This window comes from Gymnoscopelus braueri (genome assembly GCF_963280865.1).
Source record: "Gymnoscopelus braueri genome assembly, chromosome: 23".
In the NCBI taxonomy this organism is placed as follows: Eukaryota; Metazoa; Chordata; class Actinopteri; order Myctophiformes; family Myctophidae; genus Gymnoscopelus; species Gymnoscopelus braueri.
Genome location: NC_137625.1, coordinates 6560039 through 6587704, shown reverse-complemented (window position 1 = coordinate 6587704; position 27666 = coordinate 6560039). Strand labels below are relative to the sequence as shown.

At 42.4% G+C, this 27666-nt stretch overlaps 1 protein-coding gene across 4 annotated transcripts in view; it reads right to left on the bottom strand.

Moving 5' to 3' along the window:
• Positions 1-27408, bottom strand: part of LOC308080091 (plexin-B2-like) — a 259483-nt gene extending 232075 nt beyond the window's left edge. For all 4 annotated transcript variants that reach the window (XM_080421826.1, XM_080421828.1, XM_080421827.1 and 1 more), the window contains exon 1: positions 26788-27408. The gene's annotated coding sequence lies outside the window, so the exon portion shown is untranslated. The remainder of the gene's footprint in view (positions 1-26787) is intronic.
• Positions 27409-27666: the final 258 nt, after the last annotated feature.

Here is a 27666-nt window from a genome sequence, read left to right as displayed (position 1 = left end):
TTATTTGGGGTTTTATGACCTCAATTACACCCAAAAAACCTGAACTTAAAACATTCAGTGGATTTTCTGTGGTCTGGGGTTTTCTGAATAATTAGGCTGAAAAGTAATCTGAGCTTGGCCCTTCGACAGTGAGGTCACAGTCGAATAATCCCGCCCACTCTCCTCCTCGCCCCTCCCCTCCCCTATCCTTTCCTTTGGGGGGGGCGGAGCAGAGGCGATGATTGACAGGCAAAATCCCTCACCAGCGAGAAAAACACCTGCCATTGATCACTGGAATGGAATTTTCACTTAAAACTTTTTGTACACTTTTGAAGGACCAGGACAAAGACTTTGAATGTGGTGTAAAAGTGAATGTCATTAAACCTTTAAAGGGTTAAAATAAGATTACAGCTTTAATGTGTTTGTGTCGCGCACACACACACACACAGATCTGAGGATACATTCTTCCACATCTTTTCGTGGTTTCCAGCTAAATGACCCCGCTAGATACAGGCCAACAAAGACAGGCCAAGAACAAGAGTTTTCTTTAAGTAACCAAGCAGTGGAGGAGCCGCGCTCCAGACCCAGAGCGTTCCACATCAGGAAGTTAACAGAGACACGCAGCTGTGATGTGGGCCGACGAGGACGCGCAGTTAATCAAAAGACAAATATCTATACGCAGATCGTCACGGGGGAGACCGAACCGCAATCTGCAAATTAGAGAGAAAGAGACACACACAGACAGACAGACAGACAGACACACAGACAGACAGACAGACAGACACACAGACAGACAGACACACACTAGGGCATTAACGAATAGTGATTTATGGTATTCGAATTATTCGACCCAAAAGTATTCGAATATTCGATTTGATTATAAAAAATTAAAAAATTAAAAAAAAAATTAAAGGTTTTTCTTTTTTTCTTTTTTTTTTTCAATTGCATTGATGACTCGACTCAAGGAATGCGAGTTGACGTCACACCAGAGCTCACAGCTGCATGTCTGCTCTAGAAAAGCCGCTAAAAAAAAAAAAATCTTAAAAAAATAAATAAAAAATGCTTTCTTTTTTTTTTCCGAATAGTCGAATAGTGGTTTGATAGTCGAATAGTCGGTTTGATATTCGAATATTCGAATATTCGACTATTCTGTGAATGCCCTAACACACACACAGACAGACAGACACACAGACAGACAAGCGACAGTCTTTATCAGCAGAATGCTAAACTAGACATTCCAGTCCGCTGCAGTGCAAAATAGCTGACCAGAAAATGTTGTTACATGTCAGGAGAAAAAAAAGAATAAATATTGCAGTCGCATTGAGCAAAATGGTAGGCATTTAGCAGCACCCTATTCTCATGTGCTGAAAGAGTAATGTGTGGAGGGAGGCCGTGCCCACACGTGCTGTATGTAACATATGTCACGCCTGTGACAGAATTTTAAAACGACTCGGCCTGTGATTTTTTGCCGACGTGTGCAGTCGGTGGCACCGCGGGAGCGCCGGAGTGCTCAGTCCCGTTGGGCGCTGCCGCTAATCTGCAGTGCCAGTCCGCGTGGGACTTTGTCCTTTCACGTTTATGGCGACAATCACATTGATTTTCTAAAGAAAATAATACAAAAAAAAAGTTAATAACAGGCGTGGCAATTTTCCCCCCGATTTGCAATTTCCTTTCACCTCTAAATCCTTAAGAGGGGCTGGAAGCCTCTTCATACACTTCCACCAGAACTCAGAAAGACAGACAGGCAGAAAGACAAGGAGACAGGAGATGACGCACAGACAGCTAGTAAAGCCCGATGTATCATACTGTGTTGTACATCAGTGTCGTGTGATGAAAATATCCGATCCATAAGCTCATAAAACATGTGGGCTTATAAATACCAGCAATTTCCCGGGTCCCAGTATTGACTGACCGATTTTATTTGGTAAGTATAATTACAGTATAAAAATGGAATACTTATTTCCAACGTGGGCATCTATAATACACCATGGGCTCGTTCAACTAAGCATAGGACAGACAGAAAAGGTGACATGGAATTAATTGAAGGCAGACAGAAAACCAGGGACAAAGAGAGAGAGAGAGAGAGACAGAGAGAGACAGAGAGAGAGAGAAACACAGAGAGATACTGAGAGAGACAGATAGCACTAGAAGAGTGGAGGATGTCAAGTGTTTGTTCTCATAATGACAACAGGAAATAAGAAGGTTAGAGAGGAGCAGATCAACATAAGGAATAGAGAGGGAGGGTGTGTGTGTGTGGGGGGGGGGGGGGGGCAGGGTGCTAAAAGGAGACGGGAGAAAAAGGAGTTCCACAGTTGAACAGATGCTCACCCAGCAGGTTAACCCATTAAGACCTGAGGCCGCTTCGAAGCATTTTCTAAATCCTAACAGTTTTTTGAAAAAAAAATCAAAAACATTTTTTTTCACGATTTTTCAAAAATAGCAGATCTACAAGCTCGTAGCGCGGCACTCGGTGCCGCGCTATGAGCTTGTAGATCTGCTATTTTTGAATAGCCAAAGAAATCTAAAGTGACAAAGATGCGTTCCAGGTCTTAATGGGTTAATAGACTGTCTGGAGAGCACACACACACACACACACGTTTGTATTTCTATACTTGTGAGGACATATTTTTGTAACTCGATTTTATGAATGCCATTTTGTGTGTGTGTGTGCGCGTGCGCGCCATTGGCCAAACGTGCTGCGATGCGTTGTGAAGTTGTAGATCGGCTATTTTCACTGGCGCACAAATATAACAAAATCTGGCATAACCGCTAAACTAACCTCTAAATGCCCAATCCTAAACCCCAAAAATCTGTTTTCACAACAAAACAACCATTTCTCTTGTGAGGACCAAGGATACGTTCCTCCTCACAATGTGTATTTCTCAAATTGTGGGGACATTTGGCCCTCACAAGTATAGTAATACAATGTACACATACACCACGCACAGCCAGCTCTTATAGTTAAATTCTCCATGCAGCCACACCTTAAAATATGTCAACACAACAAGAGTGACTGCTAAAACTGGTTCTCATTTAACCCATTAATACCTGGAACGCATCTGTGTCACTTTAGATTTCTTTGGCTATTCAAAAATAGCAGATCTACAAGCTCATAGCGCGGCACCGAGTGCCGCGCTACGAGCTTGTAGATCTGCTATTTTTGAAAAATCGTGAAAATTATTTTTTGATATTTTTTTCCGAATTTTTTTTAGGATTTAGATTTTTTTTTAGACGCAGCCTCAGGTCTTAATGGGTTAAAACACTTTTATGCGCGCGTGCGTGCGTGTGTGTGTCATCCAGGTTCTCTTCCCTGGTAACTTTAGAGACCTTCTCGTTTGATGATGAGTCACATTCTGCAGAAAAACTGCTGATTAGTAACGTTTGTGACTGTGTGTGTGTGTGTGCACGCGTCTATGTAGTATGTGTCTGGTACATGGGTCCATGATACTTCCTCCACCTCAAAACTGTGTCACCACACACACACACACACACACACACACACACACACACACACACACACACACACACACACACACACACACACACACACACACACACACACACACACACACACACACACACACACACACACACACACACACACACACACACACACACACACACACACACACACACACACACACACACACCTATGTCTTTCCTCAAAAACATCATGTGTTGGCTGGACTGGAAGCAGCACTAACACCAGTTTACTGGATGAGGGAAGGGGGGAGGGGAGACATGGTTAATCCTGTGGGGGAAATTCCGTTTTCAGCTTCCACCCAAGGGGGCGGACAGTTATGGGTTTAAGTGTCCTGCTCAGGGACACCACAACAAATACAAGTGCAAAAACCTTTATCAACAAATCCTGAATACACACTGGCCAGAAAAGATCAGCAACAACGATCTGTGGATGAAGAGCAGACAGCTCCCAGCAGGAGCAGACAAAAGTGGACGAAGAAGGGCACCAACTAAACAAACCAGTGTCAAATACCACCAGACAGGCTCTGACTTGGAACCCTCGAGGGAAGAGAAACAGGGGCCTGTCCCCAAAAACACCTGGCGGCGGGATGTCCAGGCAAGACACCAAGAGACTGGGATACACCTGGTCGCAGATAGAAATGAACGCCAGTGATCGAGAACTCTGGAGGTCTGTTTTAAAGCGAACATTTTTAACTCCCGATCTGTGTTTCTGGGGGTCCCTGGAAAACATCATATTTTGAGATGGGGGTCCGCGGCCAAATACATATCATTTTAGGAGGTCCTTAATATGGAAAAGTTGGAGCACCACTGATATAGCAACTGTTCGGATTTTAGAAGAAATATTTTGTTCCAGGGACCCCCATGAAGGAAAGATTTGAAAACAATGTATTCAAAGATTTACACAAAATGTCAGGATTTTTCAAAAATAGCAGATCTACAAGCTCATAGCGCGGCACTCGGTGCCGCGCTATGAGCTTGTAAATCTGGTATTTTTGAATAGCCAAAGAAATCTAAAAATGACACAGATGCGTTCCCGTATTGAATGGGTTAAGGGTGAGTCAGGGACACCTCGGCACCTAATCAAGGGCCGGGAATCGAACCTTGGGACACGTTTCCCAGGCGACCTCTCTACCCTTTCACTTATGGCCGCCAGTCAGCCCCAGTCACTGGGGAAATATAAAGCCTACCTTATTCATACTTAAGTCGCGCGCTGGTGTTATGCACCAAAAACAGGCCTAGTGAGCTTGTAGATCGGCTATTTTGGGTCATATTAAAAACAGACCTTGAACGAGACAAGATGACCTCTAAACTCCTCCAAACCAGTGTTAATTTTGACAGCAAATTCTGATTTAGTCTTTTGAATAACACACCATTTAGTTTTAGTGAAATGCATGAATGTGTGCGTCTCTCGTGTGTCTCTTTGTGTCTATAGTAATACACAGTACACAGTAATATAAGCACGCACATGTGTGCAATGCTTGTATTATATTACTATACTTGTGTCCCCAGAAGAAGTAGAATTTGAGAAAGACATTTTGAGGACAATTGTCCTGGTCATGACACCCGGCCGACAACCCAAAAATGATAATGTCCTCGCAAGTATAGTAATAAAGGTGTGTGTGTGTGTGTGTGTGTGTGTGTGTGTGTGTGTGTGTGTGTGTGTGTGTGTGTGTGTGTGTGTGTGTGTGTGTGTGTGTGTGTGTGTGTGTGTGTGTGTGTGTGTGTGTGTGTGTGTGTGTGTGTGTGTGTGTCTTGTAAATGCATGGTCTCATCCTTACATGAGTCACATTGGGAGATTTGCTGAGTGTAACAGATTATGTTGTATCGTGTTTGTTGATTCTTTTTTGTTCTGATTCAATACAGAGTCACATGATTCCCGTCACATGAGAATGACACAGTGTGCCGATTGTTACAGTGTGTGTGTGCGCGTGTGCGTGTGTGTGTGTGTGTGTGCGAGTGTCCATGACCCCTCCTCCACCTCGAAGTATCAATCAGTCTGGACTGTCCTTCAACTCCCCCTCTCTTTCTGATGGAAGACCAGTGTTCAGTCACTATCAGATTGTTGCTTCTGAATTAAAACACACACACACACACACACACTTTCAAACGCTGCCGTCCTTCACTCCATTCTCTACCTTTTTAATTTTAATGATTTTTATCTCTTTTATCCACTCACTCCTCTCTCCATACATTCATAGCTCTCTCTCTGACTCAAACATATGCGCACACGCACACAGAAACAGTTACACACAGTCATATATGCATTGGTAGTAAGCATAGTAAATGTAACTACATCTATAATTAGTTTTCAGATCTGTCCCTCATGTTCTCTCTCTCTTTCTCTCTCTCTCTCTCTCTCTCTCTCCAAATGGGAAGCACTTGACCGAGATTATAGAGTTCTTAAACAGAAAAACAACTCCTTGTTCAAACACAGCTTTCCATCAGCCACCCCCCCCCCCCCCCCGTCCCGTCCCGTCCCCCCTCCCTCTCTTTGAGCACATGCTCAAGTCAAAACGCTAACTCACAGGAAAACCAAAAAGATCTCCAATAGGAATGAGCGGGAGTTCCCCACAACACATCAAGGGAGAGAGCGATGGAGGAGGCGTAGGGAGCGAGGAAGAAATGGATGGAGGGGGTGGGTGGCAGAGAGAATGAGAGGGGGAGAGAGAGATGGAGGGAGAGAGAGAGAGAGCATGGAGGGTTTAGTACCATTCATGACTTACACAGGACCATTGTATAACATTATACAATACTGACTGAGTGTGTGATTGTGTTAGTTCACACACACACACACACACACACACACACACACACACACACACACACACACACACACACACACACACACACACACACACACACACACACAGTTCTGTAAAGAAATAAATGATTGAGATGTTTTCAATATCGTGAAATCGTGGACAACCATAGTTTTTTTTTTCTCTCTCGCATAAGTAAAATACATTTAAATAACAGCAGTATGAAAATATATCCTTACCATGCCCTGGTAAAATAAGTATGTGTGCAGCGCGCAGTCTCAAACAACTGAAAATGAAACCGGACCCTGGACAAATCACATGTCAGCGCTCAGAACTGTTGTTGGTGGGAACTATGGCGTGGAATATATTTTTATACTGCAAAAAAAAAAAAAAAACCCAGGGGGGAAAACCAAGGAGAAGTGAAACATACAATCAGGAGACAAATAAGAAACCTCAGCATACAGGACAAAAAAAAAGAGAGTGTGTGAGAGAGAAAGAGAGAGACAGTTACTTCGTTCCGGGATGAGGAACAATGTGGAAGGGGCAGAACGTTGCAGAAAGTTGCCGCAACTGCGATGGAGACCAGGAGGATGGAGAGATGATGATTGTAATTCTTTATTAGAATATAAAGAATTAGATGCTTACATAGATATGCAAGCATCTCGCTTTCCACAGGGTCCTAAAGACAATGATACAATGTATACACATTTAGAGAGAGGAGAGGAACAGAAGAGGATAAAACAAGAACCCCCCACGCAACACGCACACAGCTAGAGAGTGAGGTCACACTCTCCCCTCTTGTCCCTTGTACACATATTAGATAATGTGCATGCGTGCGTGTGTGCGTGCATGTGTGCGCAAGAGAAAGGGACAGAGAGAGACAGAGAGAGAACGAAAACTGAATGGAAATCACACCTGTGCATATTTCCACATTCCTGTCTGGTCATATTATCGTTTATGCATAGTTAACTTACACTGTCTGCTACAGTATGTGAAGCTCTCTCTCCCTTTGTCTCTCTCTCTCTCTCCCTCTCTCTCAGAGCAGGGTGACTTTAGGACAAACTGGTCACAAGGGACCCAAGTCCAACAAAGAACCCCATAATATACAGTCTGAGTCAGGGCAATACAATGTCATGGCAACCTACAAAAGAGATGGAGGGATAGAGAGAAGGAGAGAGAGAGAGAGACAGTGTACGACCACAGTAAAAGTGGACCTGCGCTCGCTGACGGAGGTATAAATATTGAGTCAGCCGACGTCTCTCTTATCACAGTAACATTTCCTGGAAAACGTTCCCGCTGAAAAACAGTAGAAAACCAACACTGGTGTGTGGATATGGTCGACCAAGAATAGAACGTCGGAATTTCCAGCATCTGGGAACTTCTGGAAGTTCAAGATGAGTCAACATTCCAGAAATCCCCCGCAAAAAATAAAGCAAGGCTTAATATGTTGACAAATAAAACTAAAGAAAAATCTGACAATCTTGCACAGACTTCTTTCTACTCCCTTACAAAAGAGGTTGATGATAGCCGTGTCATTATCAGAATGCCTGTTTTACTTTTCAGCCGCTATATTGTTGATGTTGGGCTGCGACTCGGGCAGAAACCAGAGTTGTGTGACATGTGTTCTTTTCAGAGAGCAACAACATAATGTGACTAAAGTATAAATGAGATTTAAGCCACAAACATGTGACGGGTGACAGAGATGTGTTTCAAACATTAACAGATGGTTTTATAGGTGAGAGTATGTGATGTGATGGTGTTAAGGATGGTGTCTTGCAGACAGACAGTGTTTGTTAAATGGACCCCAGAGACATGGCCAGTGAGTCAGTCCCTGATGATTGTGACTGCAGCCCCAACATTAGAGTCAGCATGAAAACATACATGTCCTACATGTAGCTATATGAACACAATATGTCCTCACAGACAGCAACCAGGATAATAAAGTGATAAAATAACTCGGAGGGAGGGGGACAAATATGCATGAGGGAGGGAGGGAGAGAGAAAAATGTGTGAACAGTTGAGAAAATAAAGAAAAAGAGATGAACTACACAGTAGTGAAGCTGGAATGGAAGGAACTCGTTCAAAAACGAAAGAGGAAGTTAAGGAATGAAGTCAGCGGAAAATATGAAAGGAAGCTAAGGAATGAAGTCAGTGGATTTTTTTTAAAGAAGAACAAAAAACAGGAGTAAAGATTAAAACAGACAAATTCAGAGGGGAACTAGAAAAGTGCGCTCCTCCAAGCTCAGTTCTCTGTCAGGCTGGGTTGGCAACCCAGGACCTGCAGAACTTGGAAGTCAGTCATATTCAATTAGAATGGAATATGAAAAATCTAATATATTTTGATTACATGACTCCAGAGATAATATGTACTGATTTGTGTGAGTTTTGGACTACATTTGTAGGAATACACATGGTGGAAAATGTAGCCTAGGCCAAGGCCTCCAGGGTGAAAGATTTTTTTTTTTTTGTAAAACCCATGGTTCAAAAGTTACACGTCAAAACGTGAAGTGGGCTGTTCTAGCTCCACCATGAGGCTGATCATGTGGAACATTTGGGGTGGTGAATGGTGATTCAGACAGACATAACGGACGGACGGACAGCCAGGAGTAAAAATATAGTCTTCGGCCGTCCGGCCTCACGAAGACAAAATAACAAGAGAAAGTGCAAGGTACTAAGAGTGCAGGTGGAGGGTTAACTATCTGCTACTGAGCGCGCGTGCACACACAGTGGCCAAGGACAAGTCACATACACAACTGTTTCCACAGCAAACACAACCTTTGGACGGTGGAAGCAGAAGCTCAAACAAAGATTACACACACACACACACGCGTTTCACTGCTAATGGACAAACGAACACAGTCACACACACACACACACACACACACACACACACGGATCAAGGCATCACATGGAGAATGTTCCAAAGGCTGCCCAAAGAGTCCACCCCTGAATGAACCTCGATTTAAATGACAAAACCAAGCGGACCGCTCTGACCTGGAATCAGCCAAACCTAAATAATGTGCTCCCTGCTCCGTCTCTCCCTGAACTGCAGACAGAGTACCTGCACTGACAAATTCTGAAACTTAATTTAACTCAGAATGTACAAATGTGACCAAATCCATTTGATTACATTCGTATACTCTGAGTTACTTGTAACTAACACTGAGGATTTGACAGTGTGAGGATCTAATATAATATTTAAAGTACCCAACATCACAGACGATCGTTGCTTTTGAATGGCCAATTCATCTTGAAAACACCTTTCTGGGAATAATTCTGAAGACGTAACACCTGTGCTTAGGTCTAATTTATGTCCTGGAATTACCCAATTCAAACTTTTATAAAGCTGATTGGTGTTCTTAGAGGGTCATGGAGTTTGCACGGAGACCATCAAGGACGCGAGGGAAATGTTGCATTCAGGTTTAATCAAAATCTTGGAACCCTTAATCTCTCAGTGCATTAAACCTCATCAGTTACCCTGCGATAAGCCTGAACAATGGACCCATACATACAGCACCTTAGAAATGCACCACAGAGTCTGCTGTGATTATAAACGCCCAGTCTATGTGTCAAAGTGTCCCTGAGCAATACATTTACATGATCACTTCATTCATTTTCAACCTTATCTTCATAGAATGTGTCCTCACTAATGCTCATTATAGGATGTCACCCTTTTCCGTCTACTCACTCTGCATCTCATTGTTGTGCTGTGGACAGTTCAGAAACCTGCCTACCAAAGACATCATCGATGGGGATTCCAAGCAATTAGAAACCACAGCTTTTCTCTTCCTGCACAGTTAGCATGCTGAAATCCATTTTCATCGCATTAATAAAAAACAAAATAAAGTTTTAAATTGCAGTACCAAACCTGTCTACCACTGATGTCAATGAGCATTAGTGAGGACCTATTATATGAAGCTAGGTTGAGGGTTGACAGTATGAATGCTCAAAACTCAGAATGTAGTATGACTTTCGACACTTGGCGCTCCAATCATAAATTAGCCGTTATTAACAGTTATGGGTTAACATGTATAAAGTGATCCGTATATTGAGTGATATGTCCTAGACAGGAAAGATGGACAGGTGACATTTGACTCCCCTCATGCTGTGTAGCGGGGCGATGGTGCTCTGTATGCAGGTAGACAGCCTGGTTCTTCCCCAGCACAGCGGCTAGATGCTACAGGTAGCTAACAGCCTACTGCTAATGCTCCTGGCAACCTTGCAAAACATGATTCCTTCTTCATAACGCAATGAATCTCTCAAGCTGTTGACAGATTTTCTCTCTTTTGAACTCGATCATAAGGTGCCGATGTAATGTACATTTTTCCCCTCTGTGCTTTCCCTGGCACAGGGATGCAGAGCCTGAAGGTAGGTCACATCTGCTTGAGGCGATTACTTGTATCACCTGATGGGTAAATCAAAGTAGGCTATTCTATGTTGGACGGTTGGATGTGTCGTGGTGGAAAAAACATTCGTTTCAAATCTGTAAGATAGCCGAGTAACGACTGGCACGTATTATGAAGACACAGCATTTTTGTTGTTGTTGTTGTTCATTACTTATAACTTGTCCGTGTGGGAAAAGTACATTTCTCTTCCACCTGTCAGATAAAAAAAAACGCTTTTTATCTAGGATGAGTAAATGCATAGGACAAAAAACTTCACATATGTGCGAATGTACAGTGAAAAAAATACCCCAAAGGAGTGAGGACAGCAGCATACGTAGAGTATATTCATCTGAACGCTTGTTGCTGACGGGAGCTGCACTGCATGAAATCAGAGGAACAAAGAGTTGAATCATTAAGGCGAAAGCCATTGTACTTGTCCTCCTTTTATACTAGCGGACTCCGGATGTGCTACACATTTTGAATTATATTTCTAATTAATTAATTATTTCAGTGTCCTACCTATTCTGAAGAAAACCCAGAGACTGACAAGTTAGCCACTATACTGGCGGCGGGTATACAGGCATCAATGCAGCATGGTCCAAGTCTATTCTCTGTATACAGGCATCAATGCAGCATGGTCCAAGTCTATTCTCTGTATACAGGCCTCAATGCAGCATGGTCCAAGTCTATTCTCTGTATACAGGCATCAATGCAGCATGGTCCAAGTCTATTCTCTGTATACAGGCATCAATGCAGCATGGTCCAAGTCTATTCTCTGTATACAGGCATCAATGCAGCATGGTCCAAGTCTATTCTCTGTATACAGGCATCAATGCAGCATGGTCCAAATCTATTCTCTGTATACAGGCATCAATGCAGCATGGTCCAAATCTATTCTCTGTATACAGGCCTCAATGCAGCATGGTCCAAGTCTATTCTCTGTATACAGGCATCAATGCAGCATACAGGCATCAATGCAGCATGGTCCAAGTCTATTCTCTTTATACAGGCTGTATATAGGCATCAATGCAGCATGGTCCAAGTCTATTCTCTTTATACAGGCTGTATATAGGCATCAATGCAGCATGGTCCAAGTCTATTCTCTTTATACAGGCTGTATATAGGCATCAATGCAGCATGGTCCAAGTCTATTCTCTTTATACAGGCTGTATATAGGCATCAATGCAGCATGGTCCAAGTCTATTCTCTTTATACAGGCTGTATATAGGCATCAATGCAGCATGGTCCAAGTCTATTCTCTTTATACAGGCTGTATATAGGCATCAATGCAGCATGGTCCAAGTCTATTCTCTGTACAGGCATCAATGCAGCATCTCTATACAGGCATCAATGCAGCATGGTCCAAGTCTATTCTCTGTACAGGCATCAATGCAGCATGGTCCAAGTCTATTCTCTTTATACAGGCTGTATATAGGCATCAATGCAGCATGGTCCAAGTCTATTCTCTTTATACAGGCTGTATATAGGCATCAATGCAGCATGGTCCAAGTCTATTCTCTGTACAGGCATCAATGCAGCATCTCTATACAGGCATCAATGCAGCATGGTCCAAGTCTATTCTCTTTATACAGGCTGTATACAGGCATCAATGCAACATGGTCCAAGTCTATTCTCTTTATACATGCATCAATGCAGCCACGTCTATGAATTCACTGTATAGTGGTTGTATACAGGCATCAATGCAGCATGGTCCAAGTCTATTCACTGTGCAGCATGGTCCACATCTATTCTGTGTTTGGGATTTCAATAATGGGGATTTGATCACTACAATCAGTGCTTTCATCGCACATTACATGAACAAAATAAGAACATAATTAAAGATGAAAAATCATAGTCTTGCCACCTGCTTTTTCTTCCTTCTTGTTTTTCTATTTCTTGCCCTCCTTTCTTTACCAGGCAGACGGCTGCCTTTCATTCGTGGAATGATTACTCTATCTATCTATCTATTTGGACAGCAGCACATCACGCGTCTGAGTGACTGTCCTGAATTAACACACACATGCACACATAAACACACACACACCCACACATGTGTATTACTATACTTGTGTGAGGACATCAACATTTTAGGATGACGATTTCATGCATGTTATTTTTACAATTTCTTGACATTTTCATCCCTAACCCGAAAGCCGACTATATAGCAGATCTACAAGCTCACAATGTGTCACGCTGCGACGCGTTGTGAGCTTGTAGATTACCCATTTTCAGTGAACGACACTAGCGTGCAATTAAATATAAATCACGCATAATTCCAACCCTAAACCTAACCTAACGTTTTTAACCATAAAACCACCATTTCATTTGTGAGGACCAGGGAAAGTATCCTCACAATGTCACTTTCTCAAACTCCACTAATAGTATAGTAATAGTATAGTAATAGTATAGTAATAAGTACACACACACACACACCCCCACGGGGGAAAAGCAGGGCGAGAGAAAGCTATTTACCGAGACAGCTAAATGGCTCCTTATATTTCCCACTCATCGTTCTTTAGCACAATATCCATCAAACGTGTGTGTGTGTGTGTGTGTGTGTGTGTGTGTGTGTGTGTGTGTGTGTGTGTGTGTGTGTGTGTGTGTGTGTGTGTGTGTGTGTGTGTGTGTGTGTGTGTGTGTGTGTGTGTGTGTGTGTGTGTGTGTGCGCGCACGCACGCACGCATTTGTCACACTGATGAACTGAAGGGCATCTGGGGTGAAATAAATGAAGCTTGCCGCTTTGGCAGACGGCAGACATTGTACTCTTGGGAAGTGCTGTAAAGCGTGCCGTCCTGCTGTAAAGCGTAAGGCGTCTTGCAAATTGCCCCATAAAATAGGAAAAAGACAGGTTGATCTGGGTAGATGTGGGGCCTTTATTTTCTCCTCAGGTTTGTAATGTAAGGACATAAAGAAGAGAGTAAAAATTAAAGTACTAAGAAAGTGACCTACAGTATAAGTATAGTCTTGGCTTGTCTGCGCTCGTCCCGGTTTGAAGCTGGGGGTGCCGAGTCCCAACAGAAATCAGTAAAAAAGAACCACCAAATTGTCCCGGGTTTCACCAATTTAGGCATTTAGCAGACGCTATTATCCAGAGACTTACAATAAGCAAGCAAGGTTATCACATACAACGCAGAGAGACAGTGCAGTGCCTCAAAATACAACAGAATCCCAGGTAAACCAAGAACCTAGCATCTGTCAACAATATACTATCGAAATAACACACATACATTGAAACTACCGCATAGGATACCAGGTAAACAATGAACCTAGCATCTATTTAAATAACAGAACCCTACCATGAACTCTAGCGCCCCTATTCTGGGCATGTGGGTCATATAATAGGTGAACATTCAGGGGGAAATATAGGCAAACATTCGGTGTGAGCTTGTAGGTCGGCTATTTTCGGCAAAGAGATTTGGTGAAGAGGGGAAAAAGGAGTGGGCATAGTGCAGACCCCTGACCAACTGATGTATGCAGGGTTTTAAGTGGTTAAAATATTACTGGTTTTCAGAACTTCCATAGAGGACGTTTATCATGTTCTGTTCTGTTGAAACTGGGTGCAGTCATGGTGTGTGCTCAGTGGTGTAAAGTAACTAAGTACATGTACTCAAGTACTGTACTTAAGTACGATTTTTAGGTATTTTTACTTTACTGGAGTATTTCCAATTGTCAGTACTTTTACTTCTACTCCATTACATCTCAGAGGCAAATATTGTACTTTTACTCCACTACAAATATTTGAAAACTTCCTAGTTACTAGTTACTTTGCAATTATCAATTATTATGTTCTAAAACATACATTAACCACTTTAGCCCTATTTTATACCTAGGTTATTTGAAAATAGCCGATCTACAAGCTCACAACGCGTCGCGATGCGACGCGTTGTGAGCTTGTAGATCTGCTATTTTCAAACATTTTAGTACTTTTACTTTTGGTACTTTAAGTACATTTTGATACCAATACTTTTGCTCAAGTAAATTTTGAATCCCGGACTTTTACTTGTACTTCTACATTGCAGTATTGATACTTTTACTTAAGTAAAACATTGGAGTACTTTTTCCACCACTGTGTGTGCTAAAATAACAGTCGGGATGAAAGTGCCTATGGTGCGCATACACTCTCTCAGAGTGAAATTAACACTCGGCTTTTGACAGTGTAATTCTTGCATGGCACGTTGGTACATAACAGACCAGGTGCACCTCATTGTCCCAACGGGCATAATCGGTGTCCTCTCTCTGTACGCCCACCTGATGCCCCCCCCGCCCCCGACCCCACCCATACCACACACTGCAAAATCCTGACTGGAAATTAATAGATGAGACGGACCTTTAGGGTAATTCAGTAATCATAGCAGCAGCACTGTTAATAAGGATGAAGCAAAGATACAGGTAAAGCCCAATTTATGCTTAGTTGTGCATCGCGTCTCGCGCCGAAAATAGCAGATCTACAAGCTCAGCACACGTTGCATTTGCAGTGGGACACATGGTGAGCTTGTAGATCTGGCACACAAGTACATACTGTATACAGTAAATCAGGTGTAAGGGGCAGTTTAGTTGACAAAAAAAAACATAATATTTAGTCAACTAAAACTAGACAAAAAGTTCAGATGACAAAAATATGACAAAAACTAAACGGAATTTGATTCCAAAGACTATGGCTAAAACTAAATCAACATTTGCAGTGAAAATGAACAATGGTAGCAGACAGTGCTACCGTCGGTGCATGAAGGCATTATAAGTACAGTGATGGAGTACATTTTCCAGAACTAACCAAACATCGTCTAATGGAGCGTTGTGTGTAATCACTCAGCCAGACGTGGCCATTAGGGCCTCCGTGACAACAACAACAACAGGATAATGAAGGCAACTCTTTGACACCTGGTCAAATAGAGCGGCATGAGGGCTGTGTCTAGATACAACCCGCCCTGAACTAACTCCACCAGACAGACACCGGACCCCAAGTAGCTTCAATGGTTTGTTTTATAGCCTACATGAGGTGTCGGATGGGTGGGGTTTGCCGCACAGCAGACACATACAATGACAGCCAGTGGTTAGACATTTACGCCATGGTGCATGTAATTTGTACTTTTCTGTGGTTGAAACAATTATAATACCGCAATAGGGCTGGCAAAGTTCGCTTGGGTGGGGGAGTGATTTGGGGGGCGTGGCCAAGATTCACCATGTTGGTTGGGTCACTACCAGTCTACAGACCCATCCAACAGGGTACACTACTATATAGCTAGTACACACAGCGGTACATCCAAAGAATTACATCAACAATGTTAAAAGCCAACTGCAAAAACAAACTTTCAAATGTATAAAATGTATAATCTTTTGAAAATAGCAGATCTACAAGCTCAAAATGCTTGTAGATCGGCTATTTTCAAATGGCCGAAATGTATGGGCTGAAGTGGTTACTGTATGTTTTGTAATAATAATCAAAATCTACAAAGTAACCACTGTAAGTCAACGTCACATGAAGGTGTCTTATTTGAAAACAAGGTACATTTACAGGTATGTGTATAAAAAAGGAACCTCATCAGGCTCAAAGAGGAGTAAAATGGTCTCTGCCCATCCATATTATAATGTGATCATTAACAAGTGAGGCAACTGGTGATCTGATCATCATCATCAGGATTCAGTTATATTTGCATTGAATGAAAGCACTGCATAATGATAGAATGGCCAATGCATTTTAGCCATGTGAAAGAATTCGGTTCTATTTGCATAAAATAACTTTATGTAGAAAGACTATGTATTTTATTTGAAAACATTTACAGGTTACTATGTGTATAAAAAGGAACCTCATCAGGCTCAAAGAGGAGTAAAATGGTCTCTAACCATCCATATTATAATGTGATCATTAACACGTGAGGCAACTGGTGATCTGATCATCATCATCAGGATTCGGTTATATTTGCATTGAATGAAAGCACTGCATAATGATAGAATGGCCTATGCATTTTAGCCATGTGAAAGAATTCGGTTCTATTTGCATATAATCATTTTATGTAGAAAGACTATGTATTTTATTTGAAAACATGTACAGGTTACTATGTACATAAAAAGGGAACAGATAATGTATCTACAGAGCATAACCTCATATCTGCTTTTACTATGCAGAAGGGTACTATTACAAATAGTTTCAGAACCACACTGGTGCACAAGTTAGTCAGATCACAGCATGCTCAGACAACTTTGTCAAGGATTGTCATGTCCTGCCCACTCCTGGTTTATGCTAGCCTGATTATCAGCCTGTTTGGAACCAGGCTAGGTGTATGCATCAGAGTGATGGGTACCCTACCATTTAATATATGGTACTTGTTGCGTATAGTGCCTATAACCCTCTCTACATGGATCCTGAGGTATGCTATCTTGCGTGTTTCTTCCACGTCTTTTTCTGTCATCTGGGCTGTCAGACAACCAAGCCATGCATCGTCTCTTTGTTACGTCGGGAGACCTGGCTGGCTTCCACTACATTTATTTGAAAACTTAGTTACTAGTTACTTTGTATATTTTGATTATTAGCACAAAACATACATTAACCACTTCAGCCCTATATACATTTCGACCATTTGAAAATAGCCGAGCTACAAGCACACAATGTGTCGCGATGCGACGCATTGTGTGCTTGTAGATCTGCTATTTTCAAAAGATTTTTATACATTTGAATACTTGGAATGGGACATTCTGCCTAATGAGTACTATTACTTTTGTAATGTTACAGGTCATGTGATCAGTGACATAAGCACGGTGTACTTTTGGCTGAGGGGCCAAAGGTACACCGTGCGTATGTCACTGATCACATGACCTCAATCAATTATCCAGTTTTAGGCAACATAGAAGGGGGGGGGGGGGGAAGACTTTTTTCTTATTTCTTCCACACAACAGCTCTAAGGTGTATTAAAGACATAGTTCAATGTTGAAAATGAGTGGTATTCATTTTGAATTCCGGACTTTTATTCGTAACAGAGTATTTCTAAATTGCAGTATTGACACTTTTACATAAGTAAAACATTTGAGTACTTGAATACACCACTGCTGAGAGTTATGCCTGCTTTATACCTGGCTGGTTTGCATGCCATGTCGCGCACCGAAAAAAGCCGATCTACAGGCTCACAGCTTGTCGCGCTGTGAGCTTGTAGATCGGCTATTTTCGGTGCCCGACACTGGCACACAACCGAGTATAAACCTGGCGTTAGGCCACTCATTCATCAGCATTGTGATCAGGCCAGAGTGAAACAAAAATCTGAATATAAATGAGGCACAATCTAAATGTCTTCTTGGGTATTAATGGGAGTTGTTTTTTTCCCATAATAAATTAATTGGAAAATGTAAGAAACTGATAAATCACATCGATGACTCATCGAAAAAGGTCAAGAACATGGACAGAACAAAATGTACTGGAAGCTCTTCTTTTGCCCTTGTGTGGTGTTTGTTGTATTGAACGTACCTCTTGTGTGTTTTGTGTATTTGTGTAGCGTTTGTGTATCGAATTGAATGTACCTCGCCTGTTTGTCATTCAGTCTGAGTGGAACCTCAGTCACAATTCCCACATGTGGACAATAAAGTTTGACTTCTAAACAATGCCCCTGTGGACAATAAAGTTTGACTTCTAAACAATGCCCCTGATATTTACCGTTTATTTCCACTGTTTTGTCCAAGACAGTCCACACAGTCTGCAGAAAGTGTTGTTTTTTTAACCAAAGAAATGCCAGTTCTAGAAAACAGTGGTCCTCAGGGGTCCTTTAAGGGGTTCCCTAGTAAACTAAGCAACAGTTAAACCACCCTATTTTATTCTTTGGCTATTCGAAAATAGCTGATCTACAAGCTCACAACATGTCGCAATGCAACGCAATGTGAACTTGTAGATCGGCAATTGTTCAAACATTTTGAAAATCCTCTCTTATGGGGGTCCCTGGCTGGCACAAAATCCTTTCAGATGAGAGTCCATGGTCAGATATACGTACATATCAATTTGGGGGTCCATGACATAAACATGTTTGAGAAAGACATTATAAACTATTGGGACTATGAACAATTCCTCCTCAAACAGTTCTAGAGCAAACAAATACTGAACAACTATTTTCACATTTATCGTTCCAACTTCCAAGTGAAGTATGGTTCCACCAAGTTCAGGCTATGTGCCACTCAATGTAATACAAACCATGAGGACAGTTTAAACATGCAGACCTTGAGCAGTGGTTTTCATACCCTCTGTGCCCACGGGCAAAGCACGCCAATGTGCAAATAATCTCAAGGCACACACCCGTGTTCATGGCAAAAAAAGATTCTCATGGTATATGTCGCGATGAGCTTGAACATGGCCTATTTTAGCTTTTTTGTTTTGATTTGTGTACATTTGCTTAAAATAATAAATAAATGCATGCATACCGAGATAAATAACATTTCACCTACAATGACATGCCCAACATCGGGATGCCATGTAGAAAGTGGTTAGAATATATATATTTTTAGTGTACCGAATATTTTTAGTACAGCAGATCTGCAAGCTTGAAGCGACGTTTTTTGAGCCGCAACTTTTGCCATTTTGGAATTTGAATCCTGAAAAGTAAGTGTGTTTTGGACACATGAGGTAAGGTCTCCACGCGACAGAGACGATATACTTAAGTCACGGTTACCAGTAGTTTGAGAATAGCAGACAGGTTATATGCAGTGAGTGACTCATTCATCTTGACTGATGCTTTCAGTGGGTCTGGTTCAGACATTGTTCACAACGCCGACGTGCAGAGACTGGACGTTTGTTGTTGCTGAATAATGTCTGGTAAACTAAACTATATTCAGCACAACAGTGATTTCAGCCCACACACCAAGCAGGCAACTACAAAAACTGTGCAATGCAAACACACACACACACACACACACACACACACACACACACATAACTTAAACCAGTCATGGGCACACACATACACACATAAATAACAATACAATGTGGCCACACACAAACATGCGGATGTACACAGTAAGACACGTCACTCACAAAAAAATTTTTTTTATTGCTATACTCGTGAGGACATCAGCAATATACGATGGCGAATTAATGAATGCCATTGAGTTTTGGGTTGTTTTTTTGGGTGTGGGATTTTTAACCCTTTAACTAAAGCCGAAAGTAGCGGTTCTAGAAGCTCACGATGGGTCAAAGTGTGACACCCGGTGTGCAACTAAGTATAAATTAAAACGGGCATATAACTCCAACCCTAACCCCTAAAACTAACCTCTAAATGTCTAATCCTAACCTGGGGGTTAGCCTAACTCCTACGCCTGACTCCAAAAATCTTTTACCCATTAAAACAACCATTTGTCTTTTGAGGACCAGGGGAATTCTCCTCACAATGTCTCACAGTTTCCCAAATTCTACTATATTTATGGAGACATTTTGCCCTCACAAGTATAGTAATACAAGTGCACGCACGCACGCACACACACACACACACACACACACACACAGCAAGGTGAATACAATAACAAAGACGTAGCCATTATAGACTTTACGGTTCCACCCAGGAGGGTCGTTTCCTGGTATGATGTTTACTCAGGCTGTGATTGGAGTGTTATTTGGTCTTTCATCGTCCAATCGAAGGAAGGAATGTCAGGGGATGGAATGACACCTGGCCTTGTAATTGGTCTAGGTGGGTGTCCCATGCAGCAACAGATGGTTCTGTTCAGAAAGGCCATTGGCAGTGAATGCACATGCATGCACACACACAGCCGCACATTTTGTCCTTGCAAGATCATTTCTTTAACTTATATTCATAACTGGATCACTCTCAAACCATTTTGGCACTTTTTTTTAATAGCAGATCTACAAGCTCACAACATATCATGATGCAACACATTGTGAGCTTGTAGATCAGCTATTTTCAAATAGCCTATGTATAAAGGGTTAAAGTGGCTAAACTGAATTTGATGCTGTATTTTAACTCATTTTGCTTGGGACCCCCTGGAAGCCCCTCAAGGACCCCTGGGAACCACTGGAATAGAGAGAGCAATAGAGAGAAGGGTATAGAGACAGGAGATTAGAATAGAAAGAGAAAAAGAAAGAAAGAAAGAGAGACGGAGAGAAGGGAATAGAGCATGGCAGACAGACATAATGAAGGAAACAGGAAGAGCGTAAAGGTCAAAGGTCATATAATGGAGACCATTGATGGAGAACATACAGTGAAGAAAACATGCTAGGACACACACACACACACACACACACACACACAGTAAAACTAAGGCATGTAGGCTACGTGCACGGACGTGTAGAGGCGTGTGTGTATGTATTTTGTGTGTTCATGTAGGTGGGGGGGAACACTCTCTCTAGCAATGACCCTTTGCACCCTTTCACCTCTGACCTCTGTGGGCGCTGGGTCTGTGCCCTCTTCCCGTTCTAAATCACTACAACATGTAGAACAAGGTAGAGAGAGAGAGAGAGAGAGAGAGAGAGAGAGAACTCGGTGATCTTCTCCTCTCTCATCCTTTGTTCAAAGTTACACAATATGATTTAGGGTTTCACTTATTAAAAAGTTTAAGTGACTTTGGTTTTCATGAGGACAAAAGCACCTATTTTAGAGTCAGGACATAAAGGGTAGGTGTGGGCCTAATTTTAGTAACTTGGGTGTAACAGCGATACAGCGCGCGCATGGCAGAAGAGGTTAGCAGGACTTATGGGCCCGCTATACTGGTTTCACACCACTTAGAGCAGCACACACACTTTTTTACAGCTCGAGACCCAAAGGAGAAATGTTGTGTCTGCCCGCCGGGAGCCAAACGTACAAAAATACACTATGACTGAACCACTTAAACCCTGTTTCAATAATAGTAAAAAAAAAAATGCCACAATGACAGCCATGTCGCTACACAGTTCTTTGCCTTCTTTTTTTTATGAACTCCATAGTTTATACTTTGGCTATTCAAAAATAGCAGATCTACAAACTTGTAGCGTGGCACTCGTGCCGCGCTACAAGCTTGTAGATCTGCTATTTTTGAAAAATCATAAAAATGTGAGCATTTTTTTTAAAGGCGAACATTTATAACAAATCTTTGCTTCTGGGGGTCCCTGGCACAACACATTTTTAGGCGTTTTAAATTGATACAATTCAATTTGGGGGTCCTTTGCATGAAAAAGTTTGAGAACCACTGTAGCAGAGGACAGATTGAAATGCATGTGGCTGCAAAGTGTCCACGTTCATCAGTGTTCAAACACCGGAGGAGTTTTCAAGGGTGCCCATCAGGCCAGGAGAGAAAAGAAACTGCTTACAACATTGTAGACAAGAACAAACAGCAAGAACTAGTCCCATGAGAGGTTAAGCAGGGAGGTATGACTGCCTAGCTTAGCTGGTTCTCAAAGTGGGGTCCAGGGACACCCAGGTGTCTTTGGGGGGGTTCCAGGGGGTCCCCAGCAAAATGAGGAACAGTTTAAACCCTTAAGCCTATTTTATTCTTCAGCTATACAAAAATAGCCAGTCTACAAGCTCACCTGTCAGCTTGTAGATCGGTTAATTTTGAAATCTTGGAAAGGTTGTCAACACAAATCTTCTCTTGATAAACGGCAGCAAATCTTTTTCAAACGGGGGTCCGTGGCCTAATACGTATCAATTTAGGGGTCCTTGCCATGAAAATGTTGGAGAACCACTGCCCTAGCTTACAACAGCGTGTGTCCACTATCTAGTGCAGAATGCAAAAGTAGCTTCCTTGTGAGAGGACCACAATGGAAATAAGTCTTAGGACTTTTTGTTTATCCTCGAACTGCTGTCACCTTCAACAGCTAATACATCATACACACTGGTATGCAGAATAATAAACTAAATTTGGACACATGCAGATGCAGAAGTGTTTTGGGTACAGCTTGGTCCCGTGACAGTACGCAACTGAGTTCTTTGTAGCTGTGCTTTCTCCCCGATTTCCTCCAACCTGAATGTTTAATGTACTTCTCCCATGAGCTCATGTATTAAACTTCTATCTTAAAATGTGAAGTGTGTGTCTCCGACTATGTTTTCCCCTCAACAATTACTGATTGATACAGCATTCCTTGACATACTGTAGCCTACTACAGTACACATTGGTTTGCTGTGCACAACAATAAACTACATTTGGACAATGCCGTTACAGGCAGAGTTAGAATAGGGAAAGAGAGGATAGAATCTTCCATCAATCTTTTCATCGTAAACTTATTTGCAAAAATACATCAGCACATTTCCTTCACACTTGACACGGTGTGCTCCGGCTCGCAGTGACCTGGCATATCATAGCTCAGTGGTTCTCAAAGTGGGGTCCGGGGACCCCCAGATGTCCTCGAGGGGGTTCAAGAGGGTCCCCAGCAAAATTAGGAACAGTTTAAAACACTAATAGCCGCATTATGTTTTTTCGTCTATTCGAGAAGAGCCGATCTACAGGCTCACAACGTGTCTCGATGCAACGCACTGGGGGATTGAAGATCAGATTTATTTTTTCAAGAATTCAAATCTTGACATGTTAAGGCGGCTCTCCGCCAAACAGACTACAACAGATTACTACTGACTGGCAGTCAAATAAAGTCGGGAGATCAGTCGGTTGGAAGGTGTGAAAAAAAGTAGCTGAAAGCACCTGAGAGCCGACACCGACAGACGGCTACTATGGTGCTAAAAATAGCCTATGGCTTGAGGGTTTTTTCAACAACAAGCCCGCTGCTATCCGACGGTCGAAAGACCGAGCATGCTCGGTTGATGCTCGATTCGACAACTTGCGACCCAACGCGACAGTGTACCCAGCACCCATTCAACAGCAGATTTTCGGCAACAGACACTTTCCAGTGCTTACCGCTGCCGATGTTGGTGGAGAGCTACCTTTATTAAAACAATCTTCTCCTATGGGGGTCCCCCTGGCACCAACTCTTTTCAGATGGGGGTCCGCAGCCACGCACATTTATTTTATTTGTATTTTTTAAATAGCCCAGGTATATAGATTCAAAGTGGTTAAACTGATTTTGACTTTATATTAAATATATGAACTATTTTTTCACCTCCCTTAAGGGTCCTTTGGGGTCCCTGGTCCCCTCTTTGAGAACCACTGGGATAGATTACCTGCTCTACATTCCAGACCCACACTCAAACCCGTTCTGTAGTGTAACTGTACCTGCTGGCCTAATTATACAGGTGACATGAATTCACGGTTAAGCCCATATAGAATATGAGTGGTAAAGTATAGGCTAGCTAGCAGTCATTGGCTAGGTGTGTTTACTAAATTGTACCTTTTGTCACTAGAACTTATAGATAAAACGCTACCGGACCAGTTTTCCAGTGCTCTAATATTGAGTCACACACACACCGGACCAGTTTTCCAGTGCTCTAATATTGACACACACACACACACACACACACACACACACACACACACACACACACACACACACACACACACACACACACACACACACACACACACACACACACACACACACACACACACACACACACACACACACACACACACACACACACACACACACACACCTTTTCACTGCTGTTGCTCTGGTTACAAATGTTTAGTTTAATTCTCTTCCATTTCAAATACAGCAGCCCACAGGAGATCCAACTCAAAGAGTTTGGAAGAGCCTGCCATGCAGCTACATCCATCATCAAGTTCCAACCAAAAATGGTAATAGCTGCTACCTTTACCAATGCCAAATGTACAGTAGAACAGTGGTTCTCACCCCAGGGGTCCTTGAGGGGGTTCCAGGGGGTCCCCAGCAAAATAAGGAACGGTTTAAACAATTCAACCCTATTTTATACTTCGGCTATTCGAAAATAGCCGACCTGCAACCTCACAACGTGTCGCGACACCTTATGAGGTCTTACGATGGTACGATGATGATCCCTGGCACAAAATCCTTTCAAATGGGAATCCGGCGGCCAAAAAAAAATCAGTTTGGGGGTCCTTGACATGAAAATGTTGAAGAACCACTTCACTAGAGGGTAGATTTTCATGTGATTTGGACCTTTTTCCATCTTCAAAAAGGAGCCACACACACTTCTAATAATTCAGACACTCATGGGTCTACTATAAGAAACTATGGATAAAAGCAGCCATCAAATTGTAAATGGTATGTCATTTAAAGTAGAGTAACGACTTAAATGCTAGCTAGCTGCTCTTATTGATTGTGTTGAATGGATGTCACACAGTTTGGACTTAGAACTTTGAGTGAGGTGTGTGAAGGCAGTATTAATAACACTCCAGAGACTCACCAGAGAGGAGACTAAAAACATTAGAACACTGGCATTAAGAACTGTACAGCCTACTAGTGCTTAGACAGACAGACAGCAAATTGACAACTTTTCCCTATGAAATGGTAGCTAATCCCCCCAGATAGGCTAGGTCCCAGGGTACAGTAAGAATAACTATATAGGGTTCATAGAAGAATGCAGAGGGTGTCTCTCTATTTCGCTATCTGTCTCTCTCTCCTTCCCCAACAAATAATACTTCAAAGTTTCCCACAACGAACTGAACAACTCAAAACAAAGTATCCAGTATTTAGACAACATTGTTCAGATACAAAGTATCCAGTATTCTACATTAGAATATTGCTCCAGTAGCCTACTGAGTTAACTACTCGCATTCAAAGTATCCAGTATTTAGAGTAAACAGTACAGATTAGTAGTATACATTCAGTATTTGGGTATTTTAAACAGTGGTGTAAAGTAACTAAATACATGTACTCAAGTACTGTACTGAAGAACATCTCAAAGGAAAATACTGTACTACTTGTACTCCATTATAATTTTATGAAAACTTTAGTTACTTTGTAGATTTACACGCTAACGGCTAACCACTTCAGCCCTATACATTTCGGCCATTTGAAAATAACAGATCTACAAGCTCACAATGCATGATTAGCTCGACAATTTTCAAAATATTTTTAATACATTTTGAACTTGCGAAATGGGACATTCTGCAATGCACAATGAGTACTTTTACTTTTGGTACTTCAAGCTCATTCTGATACCAATACTTTTGTACTTTTTACTCAAGTACATTTTGAATTCCAGACTTTTTACTTGTAAACAGAGTATTTCTACAGTGCAACATGGTAAAAAAGTACTTTTTCCACCACTGATTTTAAACTACATAGTCGCAGTCGTGTGACTGGCTCAATCGGATCAGCGTCATCCATCCATATATATACTGAGGGGAAACTGCAACAACTCAGCCGCTTTACTGCGTAGCTACTAGTCCTGCTCCAAAAGATGTGAATTTACCATCAGCAGATTATATATTTATTTCTTTAGCAGCTTATCCTCTCCTTAAACTAGCTCAACTAAAGCCTTTCCTGTTCATAAGCAGCATGGGAGAGAGTGTAACCTCGCACACAGACACACAGTGGGAGGCTTGCCTTGTTGTGTCACAGGCGGAAACATGAATTAAATGGTCGATATTCAACTATAAACGTTGTCAATGATACGACATATGCGGCGAAGGGGGGGGGGGGGGGGGGGGGAGCAGTGTTGCCAGATTGTGCGAGAGAAATGAGCAACCAGGGCTGTGAAAACAAGCCCAAAAGAAGCCACATGAGCACTCTAACCCTACATACATATATAGGCTATATCTGAAAATAGCCGATCTACAAGCTCACAACGCGTCGCGATGCGAAGCGTTGTGAGCTTGTAGATCTGCTATTTTCAAAGAAATCTTGGGGGGAAATTTAGGAATTTTCAAAAATACACTTTTTGACCAGAAAATCTAATATTTCACCGGATGGAAAACATTTGTAGTTGCTCCACTGCGCCCCCTACAGATCTGGTCAATGGCATTTTTCTATTGACCAGATCTGTAGAGGGCGCGGTGGAGCAACTAAAACATTTTTTCCACCCGGTTAGATATTCCCTCTTCTGACCAAAAAGTGTATTTTAGACGTGAGGTGGGGAGGCCAGAGTGTTTCCACTAAGGAGAGTAGGCTTTCAACATCTTAAACCAGTCTTTGTTTGGGTGAGTAGCGAGTGTATTCTTTATGTTTTTGCTACAAACGAGAGGCTGCGCAGCCTGCGCTGCTGTGGGTCTTCGGGCAACGGTGGAAAAGTAACACAGCGTTAAAGGAGAACTCCTTCTAACGCTATGGATCAGAGCTAGTAGGTTTGTAGGGTTGTTAAAGCTTGTAGATCGTGTAAATTCGGGAGGAATGGAACGATGAACGGTTCTCTTACCTCTGGACGGTGTGACACTGTCTCTGGACCCTCGGGGTCGGTTCTCTGTGGTGCCGTGTAGAACCAGGGGTTGTAATGTAACGTAGTGTGTGTGTGTTATTCCCCCGAAAAACAACGGCAGCAGAAACAATATATATCCCGGGGGTCAGCCACCAACAGAAAGAAAGAAAATAAAGTTCCCAAATCACATCCTCATGGAAATGTAGGCGAACCAACCAAACCCGAGAAGAACGTTGGTTCCGACGCAGTGTGATAATATCCCCCAAAAATGTCCCGGAATATCCTGCTGGAGCAACGGTTAAAAGAAGTTCACTTTAAAAGGGACGATATCCTCCACACAACAAACAAACTAACTAACTAGCAGCTGTGTGTGTGTGTGTGTGTGTGTGTGTGTGTCTTCTCCTCAATGTTTTCCACGCCCCACCGGCAAAAAAAAAAAGAAAAAGAAAAAACAATTATGGAGCCAAGTTCAGGTGTGTGCGTAAACTGCGTATGTGTGTGCGACGTGCGTGTGCCTATGTGAGTGTTATTACAACACAGTTTGTGTGATGATGTGTGTGTGTGTGTGCGCGCTGTTTGTGAGTGTGCGTGCGTGCGTGTGTCTAACGCCAATGAGAAGTGAACGCGTCTCGGTTGAATAGAGCGAGCGACACACACACACTACAGTACGGTCTGAGTCTACAGTCCGAGCTGAAGAGGGAGGGAGACACCAGAGAGCTCAGAGCAGGAGGAGGGATGGTGTGAGTGTGTGAGTGGGAATCTTTCTCTCCTCCTCCCCCTTTTCACTCCCTCCTCCCATCTCCATACATCTCTCTCTCTCTCTCTCTCTCTCTCTCTCTCTCTCTCTCTCTCTCTCTCTCTCTCTCTCTCTGTCTGTCC